The sequence below is a fragment of the Papio anubis genome, chromosome 19 (genome assembly GCF_008728515.1).
Source record: "Papio anubis isolate 15944 chromosome 19, Panubis1.0, whole genome shotgun sequence".
Lineage (NCBI taxonomy): Eukaryota > Metazoa > Chordata > Mammalia > Primates > Cercopithecidae > Papio > Papio anubis.
In genome coordinates this window covers 4,352,317-4,379,150 of record NC_044994.1, presented here as the reverse complement: position 1 = coordinate 4,379,150, position 26,834 = coordinate 4,352,317, and the positions used below count along the sequence as shown (strand labels likewise).

General features: G+C 43.0%; 1 long non-coding RNA gene and 1 pseudogene across 1 annotated transcript; both read left to right on the top strand.

The window, feature by feature from the left end:
- Positions 1 to 3,339: 3,339 nt before the first annotated feature.
- LOC101000939 lies at positions 3,340 to 4,237 on the top strand (annotated as a pseudogene).
- Positions 4,238 to 5,610: 1,373 nt separating this feature from the next.
- Positions 5,611 to 12,461, top strand: LOC103879554. The gene is made up of 3 exons (XR_002518604.2): positions 5,611 to 7,391; positions 8,621 to 8,718; positions 12,418 to 12,461. It is a non-coding gene; the product is annotated as an uncharacterized LOC103879554 (long non-coding RNA).
- Positions 12,462 to 26,834: the final 14,373 nt, after the last annotated feature.

Sequence of the window (26,834 nt, the reverse complement as noted above, 5' to 3'; positions counted from 1 at the left end):
ACACGTGACTTCTTACATTTGCTACTTTGTCTTACATTTCTATTGTTGTAATCCCTCCAGGCCCTCTTACCCGACTTGACCTTGAGACTAATGGGTGTGTTGGAAAGAGGCTGGCAAGGTCTGAGGGTACAGCCTGTGGCGGAGGTGGGGCCAGGCAGGCCCAGCCCCTCAAGCCAGGCCCTGGGGCCCAGGGCCCTGCCGGATGGCTGCTCTCTGGGAGCTGCATGCAAAGGTGCCTGGTACCCCCAACCGCGCCCCACGGGACACCTGACCTCCAGAGGAAGGAAATGAGTCTGGAGATGCCGTAGACAAAAGAGATGCCGCTTCCTCCGCCTGGGATCACTCACAGATGCCTCAGGGAGGCGGCCGGCCCTGAGTCACGCTGAGCGCTGAGCCGGCTGTGACTCAGCGGGACCGTGGCCCCTTGGCTGCGCCTGGGTTGATTTGCGCCCCGCTTGTTTTCTGCAGAAGACAAGGCAGTCTCGGATTAGACTGCCCCTCCTAAACAACCAGCAACTGTTTTTCTTCCTCAAAGTGCAGTTTCCCTCTGGCACAACCAAAAATAAACACAAACCAGGCTCCTGCCCAAGGAGGAGGCGGGGAGGAAGACAGTCCCCGGGGCGCCCACCGCACGCATGTGAGAGCTCGCAGGTCACCTGCCAAGCATGGATCTGTGAAGCAAGCAGCCATGAAGGCAGAGAAACCTCTCCCATCGCAGGCTGCCAGCACAGAGGCTCTGACTGTTGAGTTGGCGCTCTGTTTATTTCCCCAACTGCCTCCTCTCAGGTTCTGTCCTAACTGCTGGACTCACTGCCGCGTGGGCCTGAGCACATTTCCTTGGCAAATTGTCCTCGGTGGAAGTTTTTTCTTCTCGATGTGGTGAGTCAGAGCTGGCTCACACACAAACACCAAGCAGCAGCCTCAGGGACTAAAGTGCTTTAAGGACACGAGGACCTATCCTCCCTCCCCCTATCTCAGTGGGGTGGGCCCACAGTTCCTGAAACCTGGCCCAGTGCAGTTCATTTGACAGGCAGAGGCTGAAAATGCAAATCACCCCAGCATAGGTGAGTGCACAGCAGAGACCACAACCGGGCTGCAGCTTATCCTGAAATCCTGAAGGCAGGAAACACCGTGCCCACAGGAAGAGCTGGGAAGCCTGAACCATGCTAAGATGTCCCAGGGTGAACCGGAGCCACTGGTTAGTCACACTGACTTCACATTTCCTTCGTGAGAAGGAACTGAAGACAGATTCCAGACTTGCTGTGCATAGAATGTATAGTTCATTGCATGTAAGTAAACTCATGTGGTTCCAAATCTATAGGATCAATTCAGCCATTTTAGCGTTATGTCCATGACATCTGAATTTACAAAAATCTAAGTGTCTCTAAGCTAGAGATACCTGAAACTAAACAGACCCTACGTATTATTCATTTTATTTTTGAGTAGATAATTTACTCATATATTCAGATATCAAATCCTCATAAAATGATATTCGTTAAGAATTCTCACTTCCATTCTGTTCCCATTCCTCTCTGCCCCCATAAGTAACCACTTCTACTACTTTTTTTTTTTTTTTTGAGACGGAGTCTCGCTCTGTCGCCCAGGCTGGAGTGCAGTGGCCAGATCTCAGCTCACTGCAAGCTCCGCCTCCCGGGTTTATGCCATTCTCCTGCCTCAGCCTCCTGAGTAGCTGGGACTACAGGCGCCCGCCACCTCGCCCGGCTAGTTTTTTGTATTTTTTAGTAGAGACGGGGTTTCACCGTGTTAGCCAGGATGGTCTCGATCTCCTGACCTCGTGATCCGCCCTTCTCGGCCTCCCAAAGTGCTGGGATTACAGGCTTGAGCCACCGCGCCCGGCCTCTACTACTTTTTAATACATCCTTCCAGTGTATCATTATGCAGATATAAACAAAAATCAATATACTTCTGTGGTTGTCAGAATAATGGCCTCCCAAAAATGTCCTTGTGCTAATCCCCAAAACCTGTTTGTTACTTTATGTGGAATAAGGACTTTGCAGATGTGATTGAACTGAGGATCTTGAGATTGGAGATTATTCTGGATTACCCCAGTGGGCCCAATGTAACCACAGAGGACCTTCTAAGGGGGAGGCAGGAGGGTCAGAGTCCAAAAAAAGAACTTGGCAGATGCTATACTGTGGGTTTTGAAGATGGAGGAAGGGGCCACGAACCAAGGAATGCAGGCAGCCTCTAGAAGCTAACAAGGCAAGAAAATGGATTGTTTCCTAGAGCCTCCAGGAAGGCAGCGTTCCTTAGACTTCTGACCTCCAGAACTAGCAGTGAATACATTTGTGTTATTTTAAACCACTAAGTTAGTAGTAGCTTGTTACAGACACCACAGGAAATGAACACAACTATTTCCACCTTTTTCTTTTTCTTTTTTTTTTTTAACTGTTATTTGAGGTTCAGGGATGCATGTGCAGGTTTGTTATGTAGGTAAACTCGTGATATGGGGGTTTGTTGTACCGATTATTTCATCACCCAGGTACTAAGCCTAATACCCAGTAGTTATTTTTTCTGATCCTTTCCCTCCTTCCACCCTCTGCCCTCAAGTAGGCCCCAGTGTGTGTTGTTCCCCTCTTTGTGTCCATGTGTTCTCATCATTTAGCTCCAACTTATACATGAAAACACATAGTATTTGGTTTTCTGTTTCTGCATTAGTTTGCTAAAGATAATGGCTTCCAGCTCCATCTATGTTCCCACAAAAGACATGATCTCTTTCTTTTTATGGCTGCATACTTCTCCATGGTATGTATGTACCCTATTTCCACTGTTCACAATAGCAAAGATATGGAATCCACTTTTTTCTTAAATGAAAGTTAGCATACCCTGTATAGGGTAACCCAAAAGCCTTGGTGGAACTTTAGGCATTAATAACTTGAGAATTATAAATGCTACAAACATCACTTGGAAGTTTTATTGTATAAATCTCTTTTACGCTTATTTAGTTTTGTGAATTTTAAATAGCACATTTTATTTTTTGTTTCAGTATCTCTGATCAAAGATAGAAAACAATAATGAAACAAAAATACTAAGTTTAAAATTTATTATTCCAAATTCACAAGACTAAGTGAATAAGAAATGTATACAAAGCTGAGTATGTTGGCTCACGCCTGTAATCCCAGCACTTTGGGAGACTGAGGTAGGTGGATTGTTTGAACTCAGGAGTTTGAGACCAGCCTAGCAACATGACAAAACCCTGTCTCTACCCCCCAAAAAAAGAAAATTAGCCAGGTGTGGTAGTACATGCCTGTGGTCCCAGCTACTTCGGAGACTGAGGTAGGAGGATCGTTTGAGCCCAGGAGGTTGAGGCTGCAGTGAGCTGTGATGGCACTACTGCACTCCGGCCTGGGCAACAGAGACCCTGTCTCAAAAATAAAATAAAAAAAAAGCTCTTTCCTTGCCTAACGCAGTCATGGTTGTGGTCCCAAGAAGCAGCTGAAGCGGGCAGCAGCTTCATAGCATTTGATGCTGGATAAATTGACCCGTGTGTTTGCTCCTCATCAATCCACCCATCCCCACAAGCTAAGAAAGTGTCTCTCCCTCATCTTTTCCTAAAGAGCAGACTTAAGTATGTCGGACACGAGATGTAGCAAAGAAGATTTGCGTGCACAGTTTCATTAAGATCAATGGCAAGGTCTGAACTAATGTAACCTACCCTGCTGGATTCATGAATGTCATGAGCACTGACAAGATGTAGAGAATTTCCCTCTGATCTATGACACCAAGGCTCCCTTTCCTGTACATCATATTGCACCTGAGGAGGCCAAGTACAAGTTGTGCAAAGTGAGAAAAATTTTTGTGGACACAAAAGGAACCCCTCATCTGGTGACTCACGATGCTCACACCATCTGCTACCCTGATCCCCTCATCAGGGTGAATGACACCATTCAGATTGATTTGGAGAATGGCAAGATTACTGGTTATCAAGTTCGACACTGGGAACCTGTGTATGGTGACTGGAGGTGCTACCCTGGGAAGAATTGGTGTGGTCACCAACAGAGAGAGGCACCCTGGTTCTTTTGATGTGGTTCATGGGAAAGATGCCAACAGCAACCTCAACAAACCCTGGATTTCTCTTCCCCAAGGAAAGGGTATGCACTTCACCATTGCTGAAGAGACAGACAAGAAACTGGTGACCAAACAGAGCAGTGGGTGAAATGGTCTCTGAGTGACATGTTAGATCTTTGTATGTAATTAAAAATAATATGGGCCAGGTGTGGTGGCTCAAGTCTATAATCCCAACACTTTGGGAGGCCAAAGGGAGTGGATCATCTGAGGTCAGGAGTTTGAGACCAGCCTGGCCAACATGGCAAAACCCCGTCTCTACTAAAAATACAAAAATTAGCCAGGCATGGTGGCTTGTGCCTGTAATCCCAGCTACTCGGGAGGCTGAGGCAAGAGAATCACTTAAACCTGGGAGGCAGAGGTTGCTGTGAGCCAAGATGGAACCACTGCACTCCAGCCTGTGTGTCAGAGTAGGACTCTGTCTCAACAATTATTTAATTAATTAAATAAATAATAATAATTATTATATGGCATGATTAATCTAAAAAAGAAAGAAATTTATACAATTAAGTTTTCAAGTCGTGTTTCTTCTATGTTTATAGTACTTGTACTTCTAACATTATAAAAGTTTCGAACTGCACTAAGACTTTTGGGATACAATGGATATTGCTCAGCACTTTGATTTTTGTCAGTCAACAGTATATCTTAGGGTTTTTGTGTCGATATGCAAGGGCTTCTTTTTTTCTTTTATAGTTGTACAGTGTCCTCTCCTGTTGGTGTACCATGATTTATTTAAGTAGTCCTCTATTAATGGATACTTGGGTTGTTTTTAATTATGAAGTGTGCTACATGGGTAATCTTGTACATAGATCATTTTGTGTTGTGCAGGTAGATCTGTAAGTAAATTATCAGAAGTAAGGATGTTGGGTCAAAACCCTACTCTTTAGAAGCAAGATTTGCATGAGCTTATTTGTAGGAAAGTAAAAAGAAGCAATAACAGGATGTTATAGATTGTTGGTAGATTGTGGTGGAGAGTGGTAGACTCTGGCAAAGATGGCTACGGTTATTCCTCCCGTCTCTCTGTATGTTCCGGTTCACTGTGACTTTGTCGCGCCTATCATCAAGAGGTCACGTTTATTTATTTACACATTTAGTTTTATTGACACATGTTACATGTACATATTTTCAGAGCACGTGTGATAATTTGATACATTCATATAATCAAATCAGGTAATTGGGATATCCATCACTTTTTTTTTTTAATTGAAACAGAGTCTTTCTCTGTCACCCAGGTTGGAGTGTGGTGGCATGCTCATGGCTCACTGCAGCCTGGACCTCTCAGGCTCAAGCGGCCCTCCCACTTCAGCCTCCCCAGTAGCTGGGACCACAGGCTTGTGCCACCACACCCGGCTAATTTTTTGTATTTTTTGTAGAGAAAGGGTTTTGCCATGTTGCCCAGGCTGGTCTCAAACTCCTAGGCTCAAGCAATCCACCTGCCTTGGCCTCCCAGAGTGCTAGGATTAGGGATGTGAGCCACTGCGCCCGGCCAATATCCATCACTCTAAATAATTATCTTTTCTTAATTCTAAGAATGTTCAAATTATTCTCTTCTAGCTATTTGGAAATATATAATCAATTAATGTTAACTATAGTCACCGTACTGATCTATCAAACATCAGGTCTTATATCTTCTCTCTCATATATATTTGTACCCATTAATCCAAGGTCAAGTTGACTTCCTGACTCCTGGAATCTGGGCTGGCTAGTGACTGGCTTTGGCTAATAGAATGTGGAGAAAGTGATATTATAGGACTTCCATGCTGGAGCTTTGAAAGGCCTTGCGGCTCCCTCTGTCTCCTTCTGAACCCTGAGTCCTCCATGAAAAGCCTGGGTGCCTCCACAAGGATGAGAGAGTCAGAGAGCCAGCAACCAGCACAGGTGGGAAGGCCGTCATGGGCCATCCAGCCCCATTGGAGCCTGTGGACGACATGCAAGTGACCCCAGGCCAGACAGCAGGAACACCTAGCCAAGCCCAGCCCAATCATCAACCCAGAGGCCTGATGTTGCTGAAAGTTTGAGGTGCTTTATTATGCAGCAATAGAAAACCCATGCCTCAGGGAAGTAGTTTCTCTTCACAAAACCTTTTTGAAAGGATATACAGTATGTTAGTCACAGCAGGTAAATAACTTTCAGAGTAGCCTGTGGACTCTCAGAAATTTTCTGAGCAAGTCCAATTCAGCTCGTCTCGTTTAGCAGGGAGTGTAGGAACTATGGATCCACACCTCAACCCTGAGCATGCCAAAAACCTGGCGACTCAGCACACTATCTCACTTTCACAAAGAGACAGTGGAAGGCTGAGTGTGTGTCAAGGGTGGCTAGGTGAAGGGGTCCCCCCGTCCCCGTGAGGCATTGCGTTTCACTGTTGGGCAGCTTCCAAAGTGAAAGGGAAGGAAATCCACTCCTGCAGCTTCCCGTCTGAGGCACACTAAGTCTCTTCTCAGTTCAAAAAATCAGGGAAATGAAGAGTCTGAAAGTGGCCTGTTTAGCTTAATCAGGCTCAAAGGAAAGAATATGTTTGATTTCCATTTTTGAACTAATACACCAGAGTTTTCAACATCAAGAAAATCAATTTAATGTGTTGCAACTAGTATTTTTAAAAATGATATTTGTACACTCATGTTCATAGCAGCATTATTCACAATAGCCAGAAAGCAGGAGCAATGCAATGTCCATCGATGAATGAAAGGATAAACCAAATGTTCTATCTATCTATCTATCTATCTATCTATCTATCTATCTATCTGTCTGGATACATATGCATCCAGTGGAATATTACTCAGCCTTAAAAAGAAAAGAAATTTGGACACATGCTATAACATGGAGAACCTTGAGGGCATTATGCCAAACGAAAGAAGCCAGTCACTAAAGGACAAATATGATTCCCCTTATATGAGGTACCTAGAGTAGTTAAGTTCAGACGCAGGAAGTAGAATGGAGGTTACCAGAGGCAAAGGAGGGGAAATAGGGAATGGCTGTTTAATAGGTATGGAGTTTGGGATTAGGAAGATGAAAATGTTCTGGAGACGGATGGTGGTGATGGTTGCACAGCAGTGCGAATGTAATTAACGCACAGAACCACACACTTAAAAATTAACATGGTTCTTTTTATGTTATAAATATTTTACAATAAAAAATAAAAAGGAGTAGAATAAAATATAGGTTACATAGATGTGTTTATTGTGTGAAAATTTATCAAGATCTACACTTACAATCATGTGCTTTTCTGCCTATTTGCTATGCTTCAATAACAGAATTATTAAAAATCCGAATATAGTAGAAGTCAGAACGCATTGCCCATGATAAGGGTAAGTGTTGTTTTGTGAAACTTTTGTTATAGTTAGAAGTGTGTGTGTGTGTCTGTGTGTGTGTGTGTGTGTGTGCTGCATTATGATGTTAAGTGTATTTTGGATTGTGGTTTTTAAAAAATTGAAGAAACATTATTCTGGGGCTAGTCTCCATTCCTTAGTGCATGGTTCCTTCCATCTTGAATTTGATATGCTTTTCCCAGTGGAAGTAATTTAATTTTGACATTCATCTATTCAAGCAGAAAAATCCTTTCCCTAGGGTCTTTTCATCATAATCATTTTTCTCCATCTGACTGCTCACAGTAACTAGATTGTATATGCTAGATTAACCAGTAAATTCATGAACAGACTTTCTATCATTTTGCTCCATGGACTGTTGATGAACGCATTAGCAGCGTACATCACGATGAGAGATGATGATATGAGCTTTATGCTTCAATTCAGAAAAACTACAGTTCCTTTAAACCATAGGGTGTTCGAATTTTCAGATTCCTTGGTGGTTGTGGTTCTAAAGCTCTTGTGCTCATAGGAATCTCGTCTGTATCCTCTGAAACAGTGCTTGAGTGTTCATCCAGTGCGTGAACACGTCTGATGGCAATAAGGCATCTCAGCCCATTGATTCATTGCTGGGTAGCCTCCAACTCTAGAAAGCCTGCAAGGGTAGTTTCATGGCAGAATTGGGTGGTAAGTCCCCCTGGAACCAGAAGAGGCATCTGTGGTCAGCTAAGCCTTGGTCAAACAGGTGCCTGGAACCATTTGTCATCCACATTTCAAAGGCATCCTTCGTGGGGCATGTGTATTGGTTTAAAAGGGTGCACTTTAATTTTCTGTGTGATTTAATAGAATGGAGCACTTAATGCCAGATACTTCTAAAACAGGAGAGGAGGCATTGGTTTAAGTATTGTGAACATGGGATCAGTGACTGCACACTGATGATTCCATTCTATCTTTATGATCCTGGGGAGAAGGCTCTCACGACTGGGGGATATCTTTCTCTTGGGTCCAAGTGGCCCTGTTCCCCACACCCTCCCTGTTATAGGGGCCGCCTCCAGTGGGGAATGAGGGCCCTGAGGTGCCTCAGCAATGCCTATGGCTGATGGATGAGTCTAATTCTAGGGATCAGTATTTGGAAGTCCACTTGATTATATAAGCCACATCTTCAATTATCCGTTTTATCCATAATGAGGGTAGTATTTTGACTTTCCTTTGCTTTTTGTTTTTACTTTAAGCATGTTACTCATTAGGCCACTGGAATGCAACAACATAGACTTCTATATCCAACTGGCTAAAGAAAGCTGCACAACTGGGCAGATTCGTGAAACTCCAGGTTAGACCCCAACCCTCTATGGCTATTCCTCAGCCCTTTTACCTGACTTTGGCCAATTTCCTTTCCCATCCTCCTCATCACTGAAGTCAAGCTGCTTCTCTCTGATGTCCAACTGTAGTCTCTGACATCCAGCTGCTGCTTCTCTCTGCTGGCTGAGTTCTGAGTTTCTTATGGGCACAAGATAGGGGGTGGGGTGAGCTAAGGGTGGTTTTGGAAAAGGCAACATGAGCGTGGGAAAACAGGGATGTAAGTCCTCGTTTTGGCCACAGTATTATTAGGCTTTTCGCCTTGAGAGTGGAGCCTTTGCCAGGGACCCACCCTCTTCTGCCCAGAATTTCCCTGCCTCCTGTCCCTGTCATTATTATGCACTGAATGGATTTAGAAATTACTTTTTGTTGACCAGGTGCAGTGGCTCATGCCTGTAATTCCAGCACTTCGGGAGGCTGAGGCAGGTGGATCGCTTGAGCTCAGGAGTTGGAGAGACCAGCCTGGGCAACACGGCAAAACCCTGTCTCTACAAAAAATATAGATAGATAGATAAAGATATAGATATACAAAAATTAGACAGGCATGGTTGCATGGTGGCATTTGCCTGTATTCCCAGCTATCTGTGGGGCTGAGGCAGGAGGATCACTTGAGCTGGGGAGATCAAGGCTGCAGCGAGCCGTGTTTGTGCAACTGCACCCCAGCCTGGATGACACAGTGAGACTCTGTCTCAAAACAAGAAAATCAGTTGTTGCTGCAGATTTGACAATGTGTCTTCATTAAGTCAAGCTAAAATTACAAGGCAAAACAGCACTTCTATGCAAATGTTACACTGTGGTAAAGTCATTGTAATTGTTAATTTTAGTTGTCAACCTTCTAAGTGGGTTAAGGAATACCCAGACAGCTTATAAAGCATTTTTTCTGGGTATGTCTGTGAAGGTGTTTCCAGAAGAGGTTGGCATTTGAATCAGTGGACTGAATAAGGAAGATCTGCCCTCATCCAGTATGACCAGGCAACATCCAATTGGCTGAGGGCTTAGATAAAACAAAAAGGCAGAGGAAAAGGAAATTTGTGCACTCTCTTGTTCTCCCTCTCTCTTTCTCTCTATCTCTCTCTCTCTGTCTCTGTTCTGGAGCTGGGACGCACTTCTGCCCTTGGACATCAGAACTCCAGGTTCTCCAGCCTTTGGATTCCAGGACTTGCATCAGCAGCGCCCCTGCTTCTCAGGCCTTGGAATTTGGACTGAGAATTACACATCAGCTTCCCTAGTCCTGAGGCCTCTGACCTGGACTGGGCCATGCTACCAGCTTCCTTGGTTCTCCAGGTTGCATGTGGCCTATCATGAGACTTCTCAGCCTCCATAATCTCATAAGCCAATTTCCCCCAATAAATCCCCTTTTATATATTTATATCTACATCTATATCCTGTTGGTTCTGGTCTCTGGAGAACCCTAACGAATGCAGATTTTAGTGCTGAAAATGAGATGGTGCTATAACAAATACCTAAAACTGTGGAAGCAGTTTTGGATCTGGGTAATGGGTAGAGGCTGGATCAATTTTGAACCACATACTGGAAACATCCTAGATGGCCATAAACGGAGTATTAAAGGCAGTTCTGGTGAGGGCTCAGAAGAAGAGGAAAGCTTAGAGAGCCTCGGTCTTCTTAGAGATTATCTAAGTGGTTGCAATCAGAATGCTGGTAGAGATGTGAACAGTAAAGCCCATTCTAATGAGATCTTAGATGAAAATAAGGAATATCTTACTGGAAACTGGAGGAAAGGCCATCTTTGTTACAAACTAGCAAAGGAACCTGGCTGAATTTTGTCTGTGTCAGTACTTTGTAGAAATCAGAATTTAAGAGTGATGAACTAGGATATTCGATAGAAGAAATCTCTAAGCAAAGTGTTTCAGGGTGCTGCATGGCTTCTCTTGACTGTTTATAATGAAATTCAGAAAGAGAATAATGAATTCAAGATGGAATTTATATCAAAAGGGAACAAAGGGCTGGGTGCAGTGGCTCATATCTATAATCCCAGCACTTTGGGAGGCCAAGGCAGAAGGATCACTCAAGCCCAGGAGTTTGAGACCAGCTTAGGCAACATAATGAGACCTCATCTCTACAAAAAATAAACAAAATTAGCTGGGCATGGTGTGCATACCTGTAGTCCCAGCTACTTGGGAGACTGAGGTGGGAGGATCATTCAAGACTGGGAGATCAAGGCTGCGGTTGAACCGAGACTGTGCCACTGCACTCAGCCTGGTTAAAGAGAAGGAAAATTATCAGCCTAGCCATGTCGTTAAAAAAGAAAAAGTGTGTTTGAGCAAGAACATCAAGGGTGTGACCAAGCAAAATATTGCTAAGGAGATTAGTATGGACAGAAGGAAGCCAGATGCTATTCATCAAGACAATAGGGGAATGACCCCAAAGGCACTTCAGAGATCTTTGAGGCTGCCACTCTCATCACAGGCCCAGAGTGCTAGGGCCTTGAGGGAAGAACGTTTCAAAGGAGGATCCCAGGGCACCCATGAGACCTTGGGGCTCACAGCCCAGGGGCACCCCAAGCTTCTGCTCCCTGAATTCTGGTGCCACTGGAATGCAACAACATAGACTCCTTGACCACCCCAGCTGTGGCTCAGGGGGCCCAGATGCAACTCAGGTCAACAATCCAGAAGGCACAGTATGTAAATCTTCATGGCATCCGTGTGATGCTAACTCTCCAGGCATGCAGAATGCGAGAATGGTGGAAGCATGGCTACCTCCACCTAGATTTCAAAGGATGCCTCACAACCTCAGTCTCAGAGCTCTGAACAGCCACAAGGCAGGGTGTGGCAGAGAGTCCCCACTATGGCAATGCCCAGCAGAGCCACAGGGTCAAGACCACTGCAGAGAGCCCCCAGTAGGGCAATGCTTAGTGAGGCAATGCAAGACAGCCACTCCTAAAGGCCGCAAACCTGTAGAGCCACCAGCATGCAATGCCAGCCAGGAAGAGCCATAAGCATCCAACTCCAACTCCTGAGAGCTGCAGCGTGGGCTTCATCCAGCAAAGGCATGGTAGTGGGGTCTCCTGGGGGACTGGGGACCCAATCCCCACTCCAGTGTGTCTGGAAGCTAAGATGTGGAGTCAAAGATTATTCTCAAGCCTCAAGATGTAATGTTGTTTGCCTTACTGGGTTCTGGACTTACTTGGGATTTATTACCCCTTGTTTCTTGCCTTTTTCTCCCTTTTAAGAATGGGAATGTCTATGCCATGCTTGTCCCATTACTCTATTTTGGAAGTATATAACTTGTTTGATTTCACAAGCTCACAGTTAGGATAAATTTTTCTCAAAATGAGTCATATTTTGAGTTTCACCCTGAGTCTTATCCATATCTGATTTAGATGATATTTAGATGAGACTTTGGGCTTAGATTTTAAAGTAGATACTAGAATGAGTTAAGACTTTTGGGGGCTATTGGGATGGAATGAATGTATTTTGAATATGAGAAAAACACGAATTTGAAGGGCCAAGGGGTGGACTGCTACTGTTTGAACATTTGTATTCCCTCCCAAATTCATATTGAAATACAATCCCCACTATAATGGTATTAAGAGGTGGGGCCTTTGGGAAAGTGATTAAGTCATGAGGGCTCCACCATCATAAATAGATTATTGCCTTATAAAAGGGCTGAGGGAATTAGCTTAATCCCTTTTCGCCCTTTCACCTTCCAACAGGTGAGAACACAGCAACAAGGCACCATCTTGGAAGCAGACAGCAACCCTCACCAGACACCAATTGCTGGTTCCTTAATTTTGGACTTCTCAGCCTTCAGAAGTGTAAGAAATAAATTTATCTTCTTTTTTTGTTTGTTTGTTTGGTTTTTTTGAGACAGAGTTTCGTTCTCATCACCCAGGCTGGAGTGCAATGGTGCAATCCTGGCTCACTGCAACCTTCGCCTCCCAGGTTCAAGCGATTCTCCTGCCTCAGCCTCCTGAGTAGCTGGGATTACAGGCACCCATCATGCCTGGCTAATTTTTGTATTTTTAGCAGAGACGGAGTTTCACCATGTTGGCCAGGCTAGTCTTGAACTGCTGACCTCAGGTGATCCACCTGCCTCAGCCTCCCAAGATGCTGGGATTACAGGCTTGAGCCACTGCACCCTGCCAAATTTCTCTTCTTTATACGTTACCCACTCTATGATATTTTGTTACGGCAGCACAAATAGACTAAGACAGTCATTTTGACCACGACTAATGTTTGAATCATAAGTAATGTCAATCTGCTTTGTCTACTTCTGGTACTAACAAAAGCTAAAATAAGAAGTGAGATCTTCATCCTGACACAAGTTTGCACTGGATATATTATTCAAGTTTAAACTATAGTCCCAGTAGTATGTTGTAGACCTCAATGCAAGTACAAAGGAAATTTACATCTTTCAAAACCCATTTAACTGTGCAATCCTAAGCTTCCACACAAACTTTAATTTGAAGAGATTGTCTACAATGTAATGATTTGCTAAAAAGCAAATATCAAGAGGAGAATCCAATAGAATTTTGTAATGCCTTCCAAGTGATTAATATGCTCAATTAAAATCACATGCTCGTCTAAGACCAAGAATAAGGCAAAGATGCCCACTATCATCACTACTGTTCAAGATAGTACTGGAAGTTCTAGCCAGAGCAATTAGACAAGAAAAAGAAATAAAGCAGTGGAGGTTTGAGATGTTGGCCAGTTAGATATGAGGAACAAGTTCAAGAGATCTATTGTACAACATGGTGACGCTAACGAGTAACAGTGTATTTTATTTTTGAAAATTGCTAAAAGAGTAGATTTCAAGTGTTCTCACCACAAAAAGGATACGTAGGTGAGGTAATACATGTTAATTAGCTTGGTTTACGTATTCTGCAATGCATACATAATTCAAAAATCACGTTGCACATGATAAATATGTACAATTTTTATTTATCAATTAAAATTAGTTTAAAGAATAAAAGGCATAGAAACTGGAAAATGATAAAGTTATCCCTGTCTGCTGATGACATATGTAGAAAACACTAAAATTTCTAAAAAGTCCAGGTGCAGTGGCTCACACCTATAATCTCAGCATTTTAGGAGGCTGAGGTGGGTGGATCACTTGAGCCCAGAAGATTGAGACCAGCCTCGTCAATGTCTCTACAAAAAATATAAAAATTAGCCTGGCATGGTGGCATGCACCTGTAGTTCCACCTACTTGGGTGGCTGAGACAGGAAAATGGCTTAAGCCCAGGAAGTCAAGGCTGTAGTAAGCAGTGATTGCACCACTGCACTCCAGCCTGGGCAACAGAGTGAGATTCTGTCTCATCAATAGACAAAAAGACACCAAAACATAGATCATTAAAGAAAAAAAATGACCAATAGACTTCAAAATTAAATTTTTCTGCTCTTTAAAAAATGCAAATAAGAAAATGCAAAAGCCAGCCACAGACTGAGAGGAAATATTTGTAGTATCTGACAGACTAATATTGAAAATATATGAATAATTCTTACAACTTAATAATAAAATAATAACCAAATTTAAAATGGGTAAAACAACATTTCAACAAAGAAGCTATACAAATATCAAATAAGCACAGGAAGTGGTGCACAAAGTCATTAGTCCTTAGGAAAGCAAATTGAAACCATGGGAGATACCTCTATACACTCACTGGAATGTCTAAAATTAGAAGCTTGAGGGCCGGGTGCGGTAGCTCATGCCTGTAATTCCAGTACTTTGGGAGGCTGAGGCAGGCCGATCACTTGAGGTCAGGAGTTTGAGACCAGCCTAGCCAAAATGGTGAAACCCCATCTGTACTAAAAATATAAAAATTAGCCAGGCATGGTGGTGTGCACCTGTAGTCCCAGCTACTTGGGAGGCAGAGGCAGGAGAATCACTTGAACCCAAGAGGCAGAGGTTGCAGTCAGCCAAGATTGCGACACTGCCCTCCAGCCTGGGCAACAGAGCAAGACTCCATCTCACAAAACAACAACAACAAAAAGAAGCTTGAAAATACCAACTGTTGAAGAGGCTTTAAGGCAATCAAAACTTTTATACATTGCTGGGGAGTATGTAAAGCAGTATAACCACTCAGGAAAATAGCTTGGCAATTTCTTATAAAGTCAAACATACACTTACCATCTAACCTAGGTATTGCAGTTTTGTTTTGTTTTGTTTTGTTTTTTTGAGACAGCGTTTCACTCTGGAGTACAGTCTCAGCTCACTGCAACCTGCGCCTCCCAGGTTCAAGCAATTCGCCTGCCTCAGCCTCCCAAGCAGCTGGGACTACAGGCACCCACCGCCATGTCCAGGTAATTTTTTGTATTTTTAGTAGAGACGGGGTTTCATTTTGTTGGCCAGGCTGGTCTCGAACTCCTGACCTCAGGTGATCCACCCGCCTCAGCCTCCCAAAGTGCTAGGATTACAGCTGTGAGCCACTGCGCCCAGCCCTATTGCAGTTTTAAGTATTTTCTTTAAAAGAAATAAAAATTGATGTCCAAGAATCTGTATACTAATGATAATAGCATCAGCCATAATAGTCCCAAACAGAAAACAACTCAAATGTTTATCAGTAGTTGAATAAAAAGTTGTATATGTCCCTGCAATAAACACATCAGCAATAAAAAGAACCAAATTACTGATACCTAGATGAATCTCAAAAATATTGCAATGAGCAAAAGAAACCACAAAATAGTACATACTGTATGATTCTATTAATATGAAATGAGAAAAGACAAATCTAATCTTTAGTAACAGAAAGAAGACTGGGCAGAAGGGAACTTTTGTGGAGTGACAGAAATGCTCATGTTAATCACAGTAGTAGTCACGTAGCTGTATACTGTCAACAGACAAAATTACCACACATTTGGTTATAGATCTGTTTAGCTTTGCTCAAGACTTGTGAATTGGGACAGCCTCCGTTCTACAAAATATGATGAGAACTCCCACCAAGCTAAGGCAGAACACTGGGGTTTGTGAGACGAAAACAAGGAAACAGAACAATAGCACTGATTAATATCAGGTTCCTTTTTTTTCCTGAAAGTTAAAGCAGAGGAACTTCCTTATTATGCTGACTCAGGTAGACTGGAATCTCCTGTTCTCAAAAAACGGGTCTGTCTGGGGATCTATCCGCTTGCTTCCTTGAAGTTTCAGTTTGATTATGTGGCATTTAGCATAAGTGACTCTATTTTGGTTTGGTCTGATCTGTTGGGGCCTAGCACAGGAGCTCAGCCTAAAACAACAGCCTCCCATAATTTTGTTTAAAAGTATGATTGTCAAAACTCATCAGATAGTACATTTATAATGGGTGCATTCCAGTGTATGTAAACTTAAAGAAATTCTCCACCAGGAGCAGTGGCTCATGCCTGTAATCCCAGCACTTTCAGAGGCCAAGGTGAGAGTAGGTTTGAGCCCAGGAGTTTGAGACCAGCCTGGGCAACACGACGAAACCCTGTCTCTATAAAAAATGCAAAAATTAGCCAGGCCTAGTGGCCTGCGCCTGTAATCCCAGCTACTCAGGAGTCTGAGGTGGAAGGATCACTTGAGCCCAGAAGGCGGAGGATACAGTGAGCTGAGATCATGTCACTGCACTCCAGCCTGGGCAACAGAGCAAGCCCCTGTCGCAAAAAAAAAAAAGAAAAGAGAAGAAAAATCCTTTCTTCCCTATACTTTTCCATCTCTCCAAATCAGCTTCATTGGGTTTCTGTTTTCACTCCTCCTTTCATCTGTTCAGAACCATTCCTCTCTGAGGAATATTGTATTTGTTTCTTTCAAATGTAAATTGTTTTGGCCTTTTTCGGCTCCATCCAACTCTCTCAACTTCATCCTTTCAGGGATATGCATAATACAACTCCAGTCTGTACAAAGCACCCTTCCTCCTTGGAAGCTGGAGGCTGAGAACTGCAGATACTTATAAATTGCCCCTCACACACACACACTGAAATACATTGCTGTGCCAATGGCAGTGCCAAAGCCAGGACTATAATCCAGATTACCCAATTTTCTGATAGAATGAATGTGTTTCTTATGCCAGCTGCAGCTTAACATGCAAAATCCCTTTTTTGTCTTCTAGTTCAATATACACTATTTGAATAGACGTTAGGTAAATCCCATATTTTCTTCAGAGATAGAGGCTGAGGAGGCTGGGGTGGGAGTGAGGGTTTAATTTGCACCCATGTTAGATGTCATGCCTCCCAGGCTCACTGCTTTGCAGAGGAACTTAGGTAATTATCATAAGGAACAAGCACACACAAATCAAAGCTCAACTGAGCTGAAGTTATTTGATTTAGGATTTTGGTGATGTTCTTTGCCCTTGTTAATGCTGCTGCCACTTTTTGTTTGTTTTTGTTAAAAAATAGCAACCAAGTGCCCACATTTAAGATATTTTCATCACAAGTTTACTGAAGAGCAACTCACATATTGTCTTTCTAAGAATTCAAGCTGCATTCATTCTTCTCCTTGCCTGTCCCCATGGCAACAGTACCCAGGTGCCATTTTAGCATGTTTTACTTAGTAACTTTCAGTATCAACACGATTTTTGCATTGTTCTTCTTGTATATACTAAATTAGAAAAGTTAACAACAAAATGATGGACGATAGAAAACACTTCCAAACTCATTTTGTGAAGCCAGCATTATCCTGATGCCAAAATGAGACAGACACCACAGTAAAAGAAAAAACTGGCCGGGCGCGGTGGCTCATGCCTGTAATCCCAGCACTTTGGGAGGCCGAGGCGGGCGAATCACTAGGTCAAGAGATCGAGACCATCCTGGCCAACATGGTGAAACCCTGTCTCTAATAAAAATACAAAAATTAGCTGGGCGTGGTGGTGCGTGCCTGTAGTACCAGCTACTCGGAGGCTGCGGCAAGAGAATCACTTGAACCCAGGAGGCGGAGCTTGCAGTGAGCCAAGATCGTGCCACTGCACTCCAGCTTGGTGACAGAGCGAGACTCCATCTCAAAAAAAAAAAGAACTCTTAAAATGGTAGGTCTCTTGTTAGGTATTCTTACCACAGTAAAATAAACATAATTTTTTTTTAAATGACACAGACAGAAAACAGGGTAGGATACACTTCAAACTACTTGGAAGCAACATTTATGTACATCCAAATGTTCTAGACTTTTTATTCCAAATTCCATAGGAAAAGTCTCAATACTGAGTGTTAAGCAGGGAAACACTCAGAATAAAATATATAATTTATTCTATGTAGGAGCTAAATCTGATAGAACAGCTATTAATATATTAATAAAATTGAATAATGCACATTCCTAAATATTTTTTAAATGGTTATTTTTTTCTCTTAATCACCAACTAAGTAGAGTTGTAGACTCCTCAAGTTTGAATATTTAAAAGCTTTTTCAGTATCTGGCGGTTTTGTTTTCAGATATTCTGTTTAAGAGTTATTCTTCTGGGCACAGAGGCTCACACCTATAATCTCAGCACTTTGGGAGGCCGAGGCGGACAGAACACTTGAGGTCAGGAGTTTGAGACCAGCCTAGCCAACATGGTGAAACTCTGTCTCTAATAAAAATACAAAAATTAGCCGGGCAAGGTGGCGAGTGTCTGTAATCCCAGCTGCTCGGGAGGCTGAGGCAGGAGAATCACCTAAACCCCGGAGGTGGAGGTTGCAGTGAGTCAAGATCACACCACTGCACTCCAGCCTGGGCAACAGAGCAAGACTCCATCTGAAAAAAACAAACAAAAAAAATATTATTCTAAATATTGAGGCTAATTAACAGGTACTAACAATCTCCCCCTCAGTGCTTCTCTCAGGTATGACGTGAAGGAAGAAAACAACTCAGGCCTAATTGTCTCTTAAAGTAGGGCTGCAGAACGTTTTTCTAAATCAAGAATTATTAATCCACAGGAAGAGAAAGAGAAAAAGTTACAAGCCACCTGGTTTTGTTTTTCTGCTTCTTTTTAAAAAGAAATTTTATTTTTAAAAGAAAAAGTTTAAAATCTTCTACATGCTTGCCTTTTATATTAATAACAATAAATATATACATAGTAAATGATTATATACATTAAAATATGTTTTATTTTTATATTAAGACCAGTTATAGAGGTGCCGGGCACAGTGGCTCACATCTGTAATCCCAGCACTTTGGGAGGCCGAGTTGAGCAGATCACCTGAGGTCAGGTGTTCGAGACCAACCTGGCCAACATGGTGAAACCTCGTCTCTGCTAAAAATACAAAAATCAGCCAGGTGTGGTGGCATACGCCTGTAATCCCAGCTACTTGGGAGGCTGAGGCAGAAGAATCGCTTGAACCTGGGAGGCAGAGGTTGCAGCGAACCAAGATTACGCCACTGCACTCCAGCCTGGGCGACAGAGCAAGACTCTGTCTCAAAAAACAAACAAACAACAAAGACCAGTTATAGACAAACACCGCAGGGAAGAAAAGTAACACAGAGAAAGGGGCAAGGATTCAAATACATCTATCGGGAAAGGGCAGACAACACGCACACAGAAAATCATGCCTGGAAAATAGCACAGCTTAGACTATCATGGAACAATGGTTGTTTTTACCTCCCTATCTGGATATTTCACCTGAGACTTTTTTTTTTTTGAGACAAGGTCTCACTGTCACCCAGGCTGGAGTGCAGTAGTATGATTACGGCTCACTGCCGCCTCAACCTCCCAGGTTCAAGCAATCCTTCCACCTCAGCGTTCTGAGTAGCTGGGACCACAGGCATTGCACCACCTTGCCCAGCACATTTTTGTATGTTTCGTAGACATGGGGTTTTGTCACATTGCCCAGGCTGGTCTCAAACTCCTGGACGCAAGTGATCCACCCGCCTCGGACTCCCAAAGTGCTTGAATTACAGGTGTGAGCCACTGTACTCAGCCTCACGTGAGACTTTAAAAATCTTCGTTGCATTGGTGCAGATCTCAGCACAAATAGCAGTATCGCCAGGACCAAAAGGAACTTCAGCATGAAGGTGGTTCTCCTCTCTAGAGCTCTGAAATTTCAAGTCTATGAAGCTACTGGCTCCACTCACCTGGGGATTTTGTTTATCTTTAATCCTCATCTTTTGGCATTTGGTAAATCAGGAAATCCAAAGGCAGCCACAACCTCAGATCAAGTCCCAGGCAAAACTGGGAGAGGAAGCAAAAAAGTTTCAGGTCCTTTCCTCCTTTTGGACACCTATCCCAGGAGCAATCTGAGCGTCCCAGTGTCCTAAGAGACCGTATCCCTTGGGGTAAGAGCAGGAACTCTAGCCACCATCACAGAGACTTCATAAAGGTGAAGACAAGTGCCAAAACTTATTAGGTGACCTTTGGAAACAGCTTCAGCTGTAAAATCCAGACAAGAATCATAGTACTGGACTTACCGGTAAGATTTTGTTGCATTAGAAGGAAAAACTATTTAAAATGCATAGCATGGTGCTTAGCATTAATAGGCAGTCATTAGGTATTAGCTATTATCCTCACTAAGCCTACCTTCTCTTGCCCCGGTCTGTGTTGTCTAGACAATCCAATATGGATTATAGGGAGACACAGTTTCAGCTCCAGAAAAAGTTCACAGCCTCTCAAAAGGAAGCACACGTTTGTGAAAAGTGTCACATGGAGAGACTATGGATGAGATGATTCCTAAGGTTGCCTGCCACTAAACACTCCCAAGATTCTGTGAAATCTGAGATCCTTAGTAAGAGACCTGGGGATGCAGTCATTCTGCCCCCTCATGGAATCACAGCTGCCTCCTACCCTCTCTTCCTCCTTCCGCTAGCACAGGAGTCCCTAATCCCCAGGCCATGGACTGGTAGTGGCCGGTGACCTGTTAGGAACTGGGCTGCACAGCAGGAGATGAGCAGCGGGCAAACGAGTGAGTGAGGCTTCCTCTGTATTTCTAGCCACTCCCCATTGTTTGCATTACCACCTGAGCCCCGCCTCCGGTCATAAGAGCAGTGGCAGCATTAGATTCTCATAGGAGCACAAACCCTATTGTGAACTGCACATTCGAGGGATCTAGCTTGCATGCTCCTTATGAGAATCTAATGCTTGATGATCTGTCACTGTCTCCCATCACCCCCAGATGGGACCGCCTAATTGCAGGAAAACAAGCTCAGGACTCTCACTGATTCTACATTACAGTGAGTTGTATAATTATTTCATTATGTACTACAATGTAATAATAATAGGAATGAAATGCACAATAAATGTAATGCACTTGAACCATGCTGAAACCATCCCCCAACCCCTGTCCATGGAAAAAATTGTCTTCCATAAAACGGGTCCCTGGTGCCAAAAAGGTTGGGGACCACTGCTCTAGCACAAAGCCGGAGGAACCCTATTAAGTTTCCTCTTTAATGAAGGACTTAAAACAAAAGTTATGCTTTGCTCTGGAATGGGAGGATTCGCTCCTTTGTAGCAAGGTGCTGACACAGCCAATCTTACAAATGATGTTAGTTGTATCTCCCTTTTTTTTTTTTGAGATGGAGTCTCACTCTGTTGCCAGGCTGGAGTGCAGTGGTGCGATCTCGGCTCACTGCAACATCTGCCTCCCAGGTTCAAGAGATTCTCCTGCCTCAGCCTCTCAAGTAGCTGAGACTACAGGTGCATGTCCCCATGTATTAGAGACGGGGTTTCACCATGTTGGCCAGGACGGTCTCGATCTCGACCTCGTGATCCACCCGACTTCACCTCCTGAAGTGTTGGGATTACAGGTGTGAGCCACCACACCTGGCCTGTATCTCCTTTTAGAGGTGAAGGCTGTAAGTCACTCTAGAGAAAATGTTTACTATTATAGACAAAATCACTTTGGTGACTTCTGTGCCTTTGCATTAGACCAACTTATCTAACAAGTTTGACACTGGGGTGGCAGTGGATACATTTGCATACAGACTATGGAGTCTCCTGGGAGGAAAGGTTCTGGGCCTTTCTCTTTTGAGTTCAATGTTAGAACAGCTCTAATAGGTTAAAGGCATTCCAAATGATAAATGTTAGCAAGAAAGAACACAAAGGACTCTTTCTTGAAGGGCCTGAGGGAGGTGACTCAGGCTTGGGTGCTGTATTTGCAGAATGACTGTAGCACATGAGTGTGAACTAAAAGAGCAGTATCCTTGTGGCTCTGGCAAAGAGCTCTCTTGACCAAATTGGACCAGTAGGAATGTCACTGCAGGGGAGAATAAGAATACGTCAAACTCATATGATATGCAAGAGACCCCAACTAGCCAAAACAACCTTGAAGAAGAAGAACAAAGTTGGAAGACACACTTCCTGATTTCAAAACTTACTACAAAGCAATAATAACCAAGACGGTGTGGTACTGACACAAAGATAGACATATAGACTAATGAAATAGAATAGAGATCAGAAATAAACCCATACATGAATGGTCAATTGAATTTTAACAAAGGTGCCAAGATTATTCAATGGGGGAAAGAATGGTATGTCAACAAATAATCTTGGGAATAACTGGATATCCAAACGCAAAATAATGAAGTTGGACCCTTACCTCATGTCACTTAGAAAAATTAATTCAAAATGGACCCAAAACCTAAATTTAAGACCTAAAACTGTAAAATTCTTAGAAGAAAATATAGGTAAAATTTTCATGATATTGGATTTAACAATACTTTCTTGCCAAAAAACATAGACAATAGCAACAACAACAAAATAGATATATTAAACTACATCAAAATTTAAAACTTCTATGCATTCAAGGACACAACAGACTGAAGAGATAACCCATGGAAAGACAGAAAACACTGGCAAATTATCTATCTTATGAGGAGTTAATATCCGGAATATATCAGAACTCCTACAACTCAACCGCAAAACAAAACAAAACAAAAATCCTGATTTAAAAATGTGCAAAGCCCATGAAAAGATGTTCAACATAATTTGCCATAAGAGAAATGCAGATCAAAACCATGAGATACCACTTCACACCCACTAGGATGGCTAGAATTTAAAAAGTGAAAATAGCAAATGTTGGCCGGGCATGGTGGCTCGTGCCTGTAATCCTAACACTTTGGGAGGTCGAGGCAGGCGGATCACAAGGTCAGGAGATGGAGACCATCCTGGCTAACACGGTGAAAACCCATCTCTACTAAAAATACAAAAAAATTAGCTGGGCGTGGTGGCGGGCGCCTGTAGTCCCACCTATTCGGGAGGCTGAGGCTGGAGAACTAGGTGAACCCGGGAGGCAGAGCTTGCAGTGAGCTGAGATGGCACCACTGCACTCCAGCCTGGGTGACAGAGCAGGACTCCGTCTCAAAAAAAAAAAAGAAAAAAGAAAAAAGAAAAGAAAATAACAAATGTTGGCAAGGTTATAGAGAAATTAGAACCCTCATATGTTGCTGGTGAAAATGTAAAATGGTGCAGCTATTGTGGAAGACAGTTTGGCAGTTCCTCAAAAAATTAAAGAGCCGGGCATGGTGGCTCCCACCTGTAATCCTAGAACTTTAGGAGGCTGAGCCCGGTGGATGGCTTGACCCCAGGATTTTGAGACCAGCCTGGGCAACATGGTAAGACCCCGTATCTACAAAAAATACAAAAATTAGCTGTGGTGGCACACACCTTTTGTACCAGCTAGTTGGGAGGTTGAGGTGGGAGGATCACTTGAGCCCAGGAGGTGGAGGCTTCAGTGAACTGAGATCGTCCCACTGCACTCCAGTTTGGGCAACAGAGTAGGGCTCTGTCTCAAAAAAAAAAAAAAAATTAAAGATAGAGTTAGCATATGACCCAGCAAGTCCACTCCTAGATAGATACCCAAGAGAAATGGAAACATATGTCTATACAAGAACCAGTACATAAATGTTTTTAAATACACTATTCAGCCTAAAGGTTGAAACCCGAATGTCCAACCACAGACAGATGAATAGACAAAATGTAGTATAGTCGTAACTGTCTGCCATAAAAAAGGATGAAATGTTGATACACTCTATGACATGGACCAACCTTGAAAACATTATTCCAAGTGAACAAAGCCAGACACAAAATACCACACATTATACAATTCCATTTATATACATGTCCAGACTCAGCAAGTCTATAGACACGGAAGGTAGATTCGTGGTTACTTCTGGCTGGGGCTGGATGGGCCATCAGGAGGGTGAGAGCTAAAAGGTATAGGGTAAAGCACCGTCCTGGGATTGTATGCCCCATGCCTGGAACCCTGGGTGCTAAATATATGTCTGCTGACTTGTATTCACTTTAAATTCTAGTTCAAAGAAATAAGCATCTGACATACTTATAGTGAGAGAAAAACATCAATCTGAACCCTAAACACATCCACCCTCTTCAAAGATCTGTTGCTTAAAATGCCAAACCGCTGTAGGTCACTTCCTCACCAGAGAAAATGCAAACAAACGCAGCTCTGATCATAAACTAGGTAGATGTTGTGTTACATAAACGTTTTCACATCACCCTAGCAAAGATGCTGTATCTGCTAAATTCGCACGTGTAAAATGGAAATTTAACACCAGCCTAATAAAGTTAAATTGAGGATTAAACTAAATTTTTATATAAAAGTACTTAACAAAGTACCTGAAACAGAGTAAGTCCTCAATGAACGGTAATTACTGCATTACTATTATTGTCCCCTACTAGAAAAGTTAAATGCACCTTCACTATGGATCTGCCTATCCGAACAAGAACTAGATAGCGAATTGCCTTGATGTAGCATCATTTCAATTTCTTCCACTTTCTGACTTGAGATAATTTATTGAAGCAAAATAGTAAGCCCAAAAAAAAAGTATTGAAAAAGTATTAATAATGGGGGGAGAAATAAGATATGTAACACTTTAATAAACAAATTTATGTCTTTTCATTGAAGTGTCAATAGAGATCCAATTTTACAATTGTGCCAGCAGTTGAGGAGCTTTTCAATATTTGTGACAAAATAATGTTCACCTAATTGTTTGGCCACGGCTACATAAAGCCCTCTTTTAAAAATTCTATACAAATTGCAAGTATGGAAGTATTGGTTTTACATATGTAGAAAGGATACAAGAAAGAGCTTTAAGGCTACCAGCCCTGAATATTTTACTTCAAAAGCTTATTTCAAAACACTATGCTAAGGCCAGGCACAGTGGCTTACACCTGTAATCCTAGCACTTTGGGAGACTGAGGTGGGCAGATCACTTGAGGTCAGGAGTTCGAGACCAGCCTGACCAACATGGTGAAACCCCATCTCTACTAAAAATACAAAAAAATTAGCCGGGCGTGGTGGCACGTGCCTGTAATCCCAGCTACTCAGGACGCCGAGGCAGGAGAATCGCTTGAACCTGGGAGGCGGAGGTTTCAGTGAGCCGAGATCACACCACTACATTCCAGCCTGGGTGACAAAGCGAGATTCTGTCTCAAAAAACGAAACAAAACAAAACACTATGTTAAAAATAAAATGAATGAGATTCAGAGGAGTGTGTTGTTATTTGGAGTCTGCTGTGAAGGGCTATCACTGCTGCAATAGCTACATGATCGCTAGATGGCTCTCAAGGGAAGATCAGCCACCTGCTGTGAAGGAAAGCAGCCACATGGTTATGTTGCCCTCGTTGGCGTCTCCCTCATTAAAGTTGCGTCCAAAATATTTCTAGAACATTGATTTCAATTTCATGAAACTTCAGTTATAACCTCCTCTCTGTTCCTCTCTATCCACAACCAACTCCTTACTCAATAAAATTGAAAATTTAGCTCAGTTCTCTTCCTTCCCATTCTGCCATATGGAAGATGGTGATTTATCAGGCAATGAACCAATGACTGGCCTTTTGTGTCTTAAAATATAATCCTGGGCAGAGATTCCTTCAAGTTTGTAATTTGAAGGTGTTGTTCCCCAGTTATTGAAACTAAGGCCAGTATTTGCAGAATGGAAGCAGTAAAGAATGGTGGGTAGGAACTTAGACACTGCCGTTATGCACCTGATGCTGAAGGTCCAGTTTCCTCTGATCTCTCACCTCACCACTCCCACAACCTCTCAACCTGTCCCACCCTCCTCTGCTGAACCCACATCCTGAGGCTGAGATTTTTACATGGGAGGTTGTTGGAGAACACCGTTTGTAAGAAGGAAGAGGAAGCAGGATTAGACAGACAGAGAAGTCCAGTTACAATTTATTTGCAGTAGAGGCCTCAGCTGACCCCACAGGAAATTATGGAGCTCTTCTAACTCTTCAGGGTTAGTCTCCCTTTGATTCTCCTTGTAAGAAATTTGAATTGGCAAAATCGATCAGTCACAGAGACTTGTAGCTCAAAGAGGTCACTAGGATTGTAGGACCTCAAAAGTCTGCCGGTTTCCTAGTACTTTTGACCTGGTAGATGCACAAACCGTACGGTCTATCTGAGTGCACGAGGACACCGAAAAGAATTCAGCTCAAACCGGGTCCAACAACAGTACACTGACTTGGTACAAAGTGCCCCATCCACAAGTTCCTGTTAGGTTTCTTTTTCCAGTGAGAACCCTGCCCAAACCCCATCAGGTGAATCCTTATGCCCTTCCCCCTACAGAACTGGGTATGATAATCACCTTCGTGTCTGTATTCAACAGAGCCATAAAAGTTTGACCAGCCTCCACCCATCACCTAAGTTCCCCGGTGCACTTAGAAAGGTGTGTGTGACCCAGCACTTCCTCCTGCCTGGAGGAGAGTGAGCGACAACTAAAGCACCATTTGGAAGGTACTTGTTTCAATTCTTGCCATATAGCCTCTAAACCATTCATTAAGAGCTAAGAACTGGGAGATCTTTCTCCCTACCCACCAACACTTGGGCAAGAGCATTCACAATCAAATCCCAGGAATTATTCTCACGTCACCTATCCTAACCAGGGACCTTTTTCATTCCCCTTCCAGAAAGACATGACTCTTTCTGAATCGCATTTTCATTACCAGAACTGCAAGAAGTGGGAAGAGTCTAAGATTTTGCACTGATCGTACAAGTTAACAAGTTAGCCTGTTACTATTTCATGGATGCCGGCAGAAGACACGAGACTCCTGAGTCAGAGAAAAAGGACTTTATTACTCATAGCATAACAGGAAGCTGGAGCTTCAGGTTTGTGTCAGTTCCCCTTGCCCACCAAGTCCCACAGGGGCAACTTGCATGGATCCAAACAGATGTTATGCATCTATATGTTATACAGTGGGTTTGCATCACATCTGAGGAACCCTAAACTGCAAGGAAACCTAACTGACCTTTGTCCCAGG